At 37.9% G+C, this 10,480-nt stretch overlaps 1 pseudogene; it reads left to right on the top strand.

Annotated features, from left to right (window-relative positions):
• Window positions 1-1,882: 1,882 nt before the first annotated feature.
• Window positions 1,883-8,096, top strand: LOC114075363 (annotated as a pseudogene).
• The last annotated feature ends 2,384 nt before the right edge of the window (window positions 8,097-10,480 follow it).

Here is a 10,480-nt window from a genome sequence, read left to right as displayed (position 1 = left end):
ATTTCTCAAGAGTTGAAGTGTTTTGCAACGGGAGCTTACGACGGCTCGTCGTGGATGTGACGGCGCGTCCTGCAGGTCCGTCACAGATTACAGAGAGTCGATTTTCAGTACCCAATTTCAGAATTTCTAAGTATGCTGAAACGAGACCCTGCGACGGTCCGTCGTGCCTGTGACGTTCCGTCGTGGGGTCCGTTTCCTCAGCCAATTTTCCAGAAATAAAATCTGCTGATCAAAACGACTAAACAGGTCGTTACAATTAAATTTTATATGAATTTTTTTATTCCAAACTAAATAATTTAATTTATAGTTTTTTAAAAAAAGAACTTATATATATAGTACATCAGAAAATCAAAATTCATTAATTAATTAAAATTATTTTTCAATTCACAAAAACAACTTCCTTTTTTTTAAAAAAATAAATAAATTAAAAAAATACGAAATCTAGGATCACGAGTGACTCCAAGCTAATCCTGAGTTGACATATTATAAGCATACTTTAAAAAAATATTGTGCGAAAGCATAAGACATGAGGTGAACTTAATGAATTATGTATCACTCTCAACTTATGGTATATAGTGTGCTATAATGTAATGATTTAAGTATCAATCCTTACATATCATGTACTTGATACAAAATATCGTTCATAACTCAGATTATGTACTTGATACAACTTATGAGATTCACAAAAAAAAAATTGTTTGCCCAACGATTATTTTATCACTATTATATCGTTGATAACTCAAACCGTCCACCAAAATTTCTGAATATCTCAACAAAAATTTATAGACTCATCATGTATTTTGGATTTGTTATAATTTTGCATAGATGGAGGAGAAGAAACATTGAATTTTGAATTCTTAAATTTATCACGGATTGGAATAGATTGATATCAATCAGGTTTGCGTGATTCGTGGGATTGATAATTAATTTTACATTTAGATTCTTTTTTAAGTGCAAAAATTAAGTTATTTAAAGTATCAATATTTGTGTATCCGGACGAATATATTGTATCCTGAGTTTTTAAGGAATTTTGTAAAATAGAAAAGAATAGGATTAATATGTAATTTAGGTTTTATAATATGTGATTTATGTAAGTTATACTATATAATATACAAATATGTAAACAATTCAAATAAAGTAAAATCATTAATGAAATATAATTTACATAAACATTACATAAATATTGAGTTTTGGCCATTTTCAAAAGTAAGGAAATCTGGAAAAAAAAATTCAGATTTCAAAAGTGAGTTTTGACCATTTTCAAACGACCATAACTTTCAGCTCGGGAAGAATTTGGGTTAGTTCTTTATGTGGATGGAAATCTCGTTGGAAAATCTTTCCAACAAAGCCAAGTTTGCAAATTTTTGAGGTCGTATGAGTGAGATATGAACTTCAGAAAATAGACTGTTGAGCCGGAAAAGTTCCAAAACCTGATTTAGTAAGGGTGTTTGGTCTTTTCCTTAAGTCAAGTAATTATTTCTTTTTGGAGTAATATGTTGGGGCCTAAACTGATCCAACTAAGTTTCCGCACTTAGAAAATAGACTACGGTTTTTAAAGCAAGGAGAAAAGAGGAGGAGGAAGAAGAAGACGCTAGAACATCAAGTTTAGCTTCGTGAATTTTCGTTGGGGGTGATCCCTAACAAGGTATGTGGGCTATTTTGTGTTGGTTTACTTCATCCATACACCAATTTCATTCAAATTAATAAAGTTCATGAATTAATTCATGTTAGAGGTTAGAATCTGGAAAGAAAGTTTGACGTTCTTGTTGATTGGAATGTTGTTGATCGCTGTTAGTTGTAATCCATGTGTTATGACTGATTTCGGATCTAAATAATTGGGTAATAAGTTAAGTAGGGATTGTAAGTGTTTGGGATGGGGTCCATGGGAGTTTGGCAAGGCTTAGAGATGAAAAACGAAGAAGAAAGCGGAAAACCCATTGGGGAATGCTGGGGCACCTCGCCTCCAAAGCTCCTCAGGACAGAGTCTGTCCGTCAGGCTATGGCGCTCTGCGCCTCTCAGAGCACTAGTACCCCCTGGCGACCCAGTTCTTTCCCTATCTTCTCGTACTAGCTTCTAAGTGATGTACCCTTCATTCCTAGTTGTTTCCAACACTCTAAGGTACATCTAAACATCATGAAATCATCCATAAACATGAGATCATGATACTTGAATTTGTAATTCAATTCAAGGAAAGTTAAGATCAAAGTCAACGAAGTTAAGATCCAAGTCTAGAAGTTAAGAAGCAAGTCAAAGTAAAGTTATAAGTTCTCTAAAGTCTTTCACAAATGTTTTCACTTTATTTTAAAGACTTAAAGTTCAAAGTCAAGTAATGAGTTGAGTTCAAATCTCAAAAAGCTATAAGGGAACTAAGTATTCCCTAAGAGTTAACATTTCAAGTTAGTAAAGAGCAAGAGTTGAGTTCATTTCTCAAAAGATATAAGGGAACTAAATATTCCCTAGAGTTTTAAAATTTTTTCATATTTGAGTAAAGAGGGGAACTAGAAGTTCCATAAGAGTTTTGAACTAAAATGGGAACATTGATTCAAAAAGGATCGTTATAAAGCTAATAGGTTCAGTAAATTATCGCAACCCAAAGGAAGGAAGTTTTATTAAAAGTATGAGCCAAAGTACATTTTTGGGAATAGTATTGAGTACCGATGTGGAGACCATAGTTCCTATTAACTCGAGTATCCATGTAAACCATGTAGCCAATATAGGAATTGATGTGTCATACTTTTTAGATGATCACATAACGAGATCTTGTGGATCCACTAAGTTGAGTAAGATCCTAAACCTATGGAAAGGTGTAGGATGGTCCTCTTGCAACGTGAGGTAAGACGTTGTATCATCACTTAGGCTCATAGTGATGGTTGTCGATAAGAGAAACTCCCACAAAGGAGATATTACTTTCTTATATAAGTAAAGTTGAGTTTTTTATTGCATTTCCTTTAACGAATTATGTTATTTTCAGTGTTTTCTAAGTTATATATATATATATATATATATATATATATATATATATATATATACACACACACACACTCACACACACACATCTTGCATGTGATTAAAATTGTTTTATATGTATATCATTTGAGTTAAGTATACTCTTGAATTGAGCAGAGCCAAGGTAAGTTCATCGAATCTCCTCAAGCTTAAGTCGTTGTCTAGATCTCCAACTCGCATACTCGTACATTCAATGTACTGATACCAGTTGGCCTGCATAGATTCATGATGCAGACGCAGGTACCCAGGATCAGCACGCAGCGCTTCGCTGATTCCAGATTGAGCTTCAGAGTTTGTGGTGATCCTCCTTGCGTTCTGGAGGACATCATTTTCATTATATATTAGCTTAGTTTTTAAGATGTTGTGGGGTCTGTCCCAACATCCCTCTCTAGGCAATTAGAGGTTTCGTAGACTAAAGTATTTTTGTTTGGAGTTGTTTTTAGTTATTAAGACCTACGTGTCATTTTGGTCAAAGTTATGACATGACGTATTTCCCTCTTATTATGTGCTACTCGTGTCAAAGTTGTGGTTTTGTCTTCCACTAATTTAAGTAGCCAGGCCAGGGGTTCGCTTGAGGACCAGCAATGGTCTTCGAGTGTCGATCCCGCCCAGTGTGTAGTCTCGGGGCGTGAAAAACCATTTATCAAAGCACAGAGTTCAAGAGTCCTAGAGAGTCTATGAAGCTGTGTTTGTAGAGTCGTAGTCATCAGTGTGTAACGCGCCACATCTATGATTAAAAGGGTGCGACATTTAGGAATGTTTTACTTCTTTCATCTTATTTCGTGTGAAGATTTTATCTCTAAAAGTCTCTCTCTAGTTCGTGCTTACACGTATTTTCAGCTCATTATGCCTCCAATGAAGAGCAGTCAGAGGTCATCCACGAAGGAATGTTGAGGAACTAAAGGTTACAAATGCACCAGAGTACAACCTCATGGAGAGGTTACCAGTGCTGAATTCCGTGAAGCTATCCGGATGTTGAGTCAGGTTGTGACCAACCAAGTCAGAAAGCAGAGAGGAGCTCGACAGGTTGGGGCGGATACTTTGAGAATTCATGAATTCCTTAAGATGAATCCCCCTAGTTTCACTGGATGAAACACTATAGAAGATTCAGAGAACTTTATAGAGGAGCTAAAGAAGGTGTATGAGGTAATGCATGTGATCAATGTTGAGAGGTTTGAATTGGCTGCATACCAACTGAAAGGTGTATCCAGATCATGGTTCGATTAATGGAAGGATGGTAGGGTTGAGGATGCACCACATCCAAGTTGGGCTTGTTTCGAAGAAGCCTTCTTGGGGAGGTTCTTTCCTCATGAACTGAAGGAAGAGAAGGTAAGGGAGTTATTTACTCTGAAACAGGACTCCATGGCTGGGTTGAAGTTCACCCACCTATCTCGCTATGCTCCAGAGACGGTGAAGATATGAGGAGCGAAATAAGATTGTTTGTTGCAGGGTTAGGACGTGCTTCAAGCAAGGAAGGTAGTGCTGTCATGTTGATAGGTTACATGGATATATTCAGGATGATGGTATATGTTCAATAAGTTGAAAAAGAGAAGGTGAAGGATAGAAAAGAGTACCGAAAAAAGAAGGTGAAGACTGGGAATGATTATGGTCAACAGAAAGGTGGTTCGAGCCGACCACAATTCTAGGAATCCAAAAGGCCTTCACCATCATCTTCTAGTGCACCTGCACCCACAAATCGAGGTGAGTATAGCGGTCACAATTCACAACACTTCAAGGCTAGACCGGCCCAATCTCAGGGTAGTGTGGCATAAAGAGGTGGTTGAAGTTCTGCGTGTGGTAGATGTGGCAAAATCCACCCTAGCAAATGTCGTGATGGCCAGATAGGTTGTTTCAAATGTGTTCAAGAGGGTCACTTCATGAGAGAATGCCCTAATATAAGCAGGGTGGTAAAAATCCGGGCAACAGAGCCCAATCTTCATCAGTTGCTCCGCCAAACAGGGATGCACCTAGAGGAGCTACTTCTGGTACCGACAGAGGGGCAAATTGTCTATGCAATCACTAGCAACCAAGAGCACGAGAACTCTCCATATGTTGTCACGGGTATGATCAAAGTCTTTACTTTTGATGTTTATGCATTATTAGACCCAGGAGTAAGTTTATCCTTTGTAACTCCTAAGTTTATCCTTTGTAACTCCTTATGGTGTTAATCAGTTTGAAATTCTCCCTGAAAATCTTTGTGAACCTTTATGTGTTTCTACACCTGTTAGGGAGTCTATCGTGATTGTCTTGTTTCCATCGATCACAAGAGTATCATGGCTGATTTAATAGAGTTAGACATGGTGGATTTTGATGTCATTCTAGGTATGGACTGGCTCCATGCCTATTATGCATCAATAGATTGTAGAATTCGAGTTGTTAAGTTCCAGATTCCAAATGAGCCAGTCATAGAGTGGGCTAGTAGTTCAGCAGTGCCTAAGGGTCGTTTTATTTTGTACCTTAAGGCGAGGAAGTTAGTTTCTAAGGGATGTATCTACCACTTAGTCCGATTTAATGACTCTAGTGTTGAGGTACCTTCCCTTTAGTTAGTTCCTATAGTTAGTGAGTTCCAGGAATTCTTTCCCGACGATCTACCCGAAGTCCCTCCTGAAAGAGAGATAGACTTCGGCATAGATGTCATCTCAGATACTCGTCCTATCTCTATTCCGCCATACAGAATGGCACCAGCAGATTTAAAATAACTAAAGGAGCAGTTGAAAGATTTGTTAGATAAAGGCTTCATTCGACCAAGTGTCTCACCTTGGGGTGCTCCGGTCTTGTTTGTTAGGAAGAAGGATGGGTCCCTTAGGATGTGTATAGATTACCGTCAATTAAATAAGGTGACCATAAAGAATAAATATCCTTTTCCAAGGATAAAAGATCTCTTCGATCAACTTCAAGGTGCTTTTTGCTTTTCCAAGATTGACCTCAGATCAAGCTATCATCAACTGAAGGTTAGGGAACGTGATATTCCCAAGACAGCTCTTAGAATAAGATACGGGCATTATGAATTTCTAGTTATGTCCTTTGGTTTAATTAACGCACCTGCAACTTTTATGGATCTCATAAATAGAATCTTCAAACCTTATTTAGATTTGTTTGCCATCGTCTTCATTGATGACATACTGATTTATTCAAAAAATGAAGAAGATCATGCTAGTCACCTAAGTGTTGTTCTTCAGACTTCGAGAGATAAGGAGTTGTATGCCAAGTTCTCCAAGTGCGAATTTTGGCTTAAGTCTGTGGTTTTTAGGCCATATTGTTTCTGGTAAAGGTATTAAAGTTGACACTCAGAAGATAGAGGCAGTTCAGAGTTGGCCTAGAACCACATCTCCGACAGATATAAGGAGTTTCTTGGGTTTGGCTGGGTATTACAGGAGATTTGTTGAAGGATTCTCCTCTATCTCTTCTCCTTTGACCAAGTTAACTCATAAGACAGTCAAGTTTCAATGGTTTGAAGCTTGTGAGAAAAGATTTCAGGAGTTGAAGAAAAGATTGACTACCGCTCCAATTTTGTCCTTACCAGAGGGTACTTAAGGCTTTGTGGTTATTGCGATGCATCAAGAGTTGGTTTGGGTTGAGTGTTAATGCAGAATGGCAAGGTCATAGCTTATGCTTCCAGGCAGGTGAAAGTTCATGAGAAGAATTATCCAACTCATGACTTAGAATTGGCTGCAATAGTGTTCGCATTGAAGATATGGCGTCATTATATATATGGTGTTCATGTGGATATATTTACAGATAACAAAAGTCTCCAATATGTATTCACTCATAAAGATCTCAACCTCAGACATAGAAGGTGATTGGAATTACTCAAGGATTATGACATAAGTATTCTTTACCACCTAGATAAGGCTAATGTGGTTGTTGATTCCTTAAGAAGGTTGTCCATAGGAAGTACTTCCTATGTCGAAGAAGAAAAGAGGGAGTTACCAAAAGATATGCACAGACTTGCACATTTCGGAGTCAGACTTGTGGACTCAATAGAAGGAGGCATAGTGTTAACCAATGGGGCTGAATCATACTTGGTGTTAGAGGTGAAAGAGAAGCAAGACCAAGACCCTATTCAGCTTGATTTGAAGGTAAATGTTCTTAACCAAGGAGTATTGGCTTTTGAACAAGGGGGAGATGGTGTGCTGAAGTACCAAGGCAGATTATGTGTACCTAGGGTGGATGGACTTCAAGAGAGGATCTTGGAGGAGGCTCTAGCTCCAGATATTCCATTATCCGGGTTCTACCAAAATGTACCGTGATTTGAGAGAGGTATATTGATGTGAAGGCATGAAAAAAGATATTGCTAAATTTGTTTCCAAGTGTTCAAATTGTCAACAAGTGAAGGTAGAACACCAAAGACCTGGAGGTTTAGCTCAAAATATAGAGATTTTAGAATGGAAGTGGGAGATGATTGATATGGACTTCATCACAGGCTTGCCAAGATTGCGAAGGCAACATGATTCCATTTGGGTGATTGTGGACAGAATGACAAAGTCAATCCATTTCTTGTCGGTAAATACTACTTATTCGGTCGAATATTATGTAAAGTTGTACCTCCGAGAAGTGGTAACATTTCATGTAGTTCCAATCTCCATTATTTCATATAGAGGTGTGAAATTTACCGCACAATTCTGGAAATCTTTCCAGAAAGGTTTGGGTTCCAAGGGGAATTTGAGTAGACAGATGGACAAGTAGAACATACTATCCAAACCTTGGAAGATATGTTGAGAGCCTGTGTGATTGAATTGATGATCACCTACCTCTCATTGAGTTCACTTACAACAACAGTTATCATTCGACCATTAGTTCATGAAGCTCTTTTGGGAGAAGATGTAGATTTCCTATTGGATGGTTTGAAGTTGACGAAGCAGGGTTGATAGGACCAGGTTTAGTTCACCAAGCTATGGAAAAGGTGAAAGTGATTCAAGAAACGTTGACGACTGCACAAAGTCGCCAAAAGTCTTACACGGATGTTAGAATAAGGCCATTAGAGTTTGAGGTAGATGTTTGGGTGTATCTTAAGGTTTCACCTATTAAAGGAGTTATGAGGTTTGGTAAAAAAGGGAAACTTAGTCCCGGTACATTGGACCTTATATAATCTCCAAGAGAGTGGGCAATGTGGCTTATGAGTTGGAGCTACCCCAATAGTTAGAAGCGGTTCATCTGGTGTTCCATATTTCCATGTTAAAGAAGTGTCTTGGTGATCGTTTATTGATAATACCAACAAAAAATGTTGGGATTAAGGATAACCTGTCCTATGAAGAAGTTCTGGTTCAGATTTTTGGATCGTCAGGTGCGCAAGTTGAGGACAAAGGAAGTTGCTTCGGTCAAGGTCCTTTGGAGGAACCAATTTGTTGAAGAAGCAACTTGGGAAGCCGAGAAAGATATGAAGAATAGATATCCACATCTCTTCGAATCCAGAGAGAATGCATGTCAAGGTACTAGACTCTCTTTTTTTAGCACTTTATAAGATTATGCATAAACATGTTACTACTTTCTTTTGTGGTTGAGTGCTGAAATGATATTACAATCCTTAGCTTAGAGAAAGAGTTCTCATTCGAGGACGAATGTTCCCAAGGGGGAGATATTGTAACATCTCGGATTCTAGAAAAAATAAGGTTAAGCTAAGAAAAACAAGAAAAAATCAAATTTGGAAATAAGTAAGGAAATTTGGAAAAAAAATTCCAGATTTCAAAAGTGAGTTTTGGCCATTTTCAAACGATCATAACTTCCATCTCAGGAAGTATTTCGGTTATTTCTTTATATGGATGGAAATATCGTTGTAATATCTTTCCAACGACACCAAGTTTGTGAATTTCCGAGGTCGTATGAGTGAGATATGACCTTCGGAAGATGGGTTGTTGAGCAGGGAAAGTTCCAAAACCGGATTTAGTAAGGGTGTTTTGGTCTTTTACTTAAGTCAACTAATTATATCGTTTTGGAGTAACATGTTGGGGTCTAAACTGATCCCATTCAGTTTAGGCACTTAGAAAATAGATTAGGGCTTTTAAAGCAAGGAGAAAAGAGGAGGAAGAAGAAGACGCAAGAACATCAAGTTTAGCTTCGTGGATTTTCGTCGGGGGTGATCCCTAACAAGGTATGTGGGCTCTTTTGTGTTGGTTTACTTCACCCACACACCAATTTCATTCAAATTAGTAAAGTTCATGAATAACTCATGTTAGAGGTTGGAATCTTGAAAGAAAGTTTGACGTTCTTGTTTATTGGATTGTTGTTGACCGCTGTTAGTTGTAATCCATGTTTTAGGACTGATTTCGGGTCTAAATATTGGGAAATAAGTTAATTAGGGATCCTAAGTGTTTGGGGTGGTATCCATGGGAGTTTGGTAGTTTAGAGATAAAAAACGAAGAAGAAAGTCGAAACACGCGTTGGGAGAATGCTGGGGCGCCGCGCCTCCAAATCCCCTCAGGATAGAGTCTCTCTGTCAGGCTCTTGCATACCGCGCCTCTCAGAACGCCTGAGGGCAGCCTCTGTCCATCAGTCTATGGCGCTCCGCACCTCTTAGAGCGCCAGAATCCCCTGGAGACCCCGTTCTTTCCCTATCTTTTCATACTAGGTCCTAAGTGATGTACTCTTCATTCCTAGTTGTTACAAAACTCTAAGGTACATCTAAACATTATGAAATCATCCATAAACACGAAATCGTTATCCTTCAATCCATAATTCAATTCAAGGAAAGTTAAGATCAAATTCAAAGAAGTTAAGAGCCAAGTCTAGAAGTTAAGAAGCAAGTCAAAGTAAAGTCATAAGTTCTCTAAAGTCTTTCACAAATGTTTTCACTTTGTTTTAAAGGCTTAAAGTTCAAAGTCAAGTAAAGAGTTGAGTTCATCTCTCAAAAAGCTATAAGGGAACTAAGTATTCCCTAAGAGTTACAATTTCAAGTTAGTAAAGAGCAAGAGTTGAGTTCATTTCTCAAAAGATATAAGGGAACTAAGTATTCCCTAGAGTTTTACAAAAGTTTCACATTTGAGTAAAGAGGGGAACTAGAAGTCCCAAAAGAGTTTTGAACCAAAAGGGGAACATTGATTCCAAAAGGAGCTTTTCAAAGCTAATCGGTTCAATAAATTATCTCAACCCAAAGGAAGGAAGTTTTATTAAAAGTATGAGCTAAAGTACATTTTTAGGAGTAGTATTGAGCACCGATGTGGAAATGAGAGTTCATATTAACTCGAGTCTCCATGTAAACCATGTATCCAACATGGAAATTGACGTGTCATATTTTTTAGATGATCACAAAAGGAGAGATAGTGGATACACTAAGTTGAGTAAGGTCCTACACAATGGCAAGGTGTAGGATGGTCCTCTTGCAACGTGAGGTAAGACGTTGTATCATCACTTAGGCTCATAGTGATGGTTGTCGATTAGAGAAACTCCCACAGAGGAGATATTACTTTCTTATATAAGTAAAGTTGAGTTTGCTATTGCATTTCCTTTAACGAACTAAGTTATATATATATATATATA

The sequence above is a fragment of the Solanum pennellii genome, chromosome 12 (genome assembly GCF_001406875.1).
Source record: "Solanum pennellii chromosome 12, SPENNV200".
In the NCBI taxonomy this organism is placed as follows: Eukaryota; Viridiplantae; Streptophyta; class Magnoliopsida; order Solanales; family Solanaceae; genus Solanum; species Solanum pennellii.
This window is presented reverse-complemented; position numbering and strand designations above follow the sequence as displayed.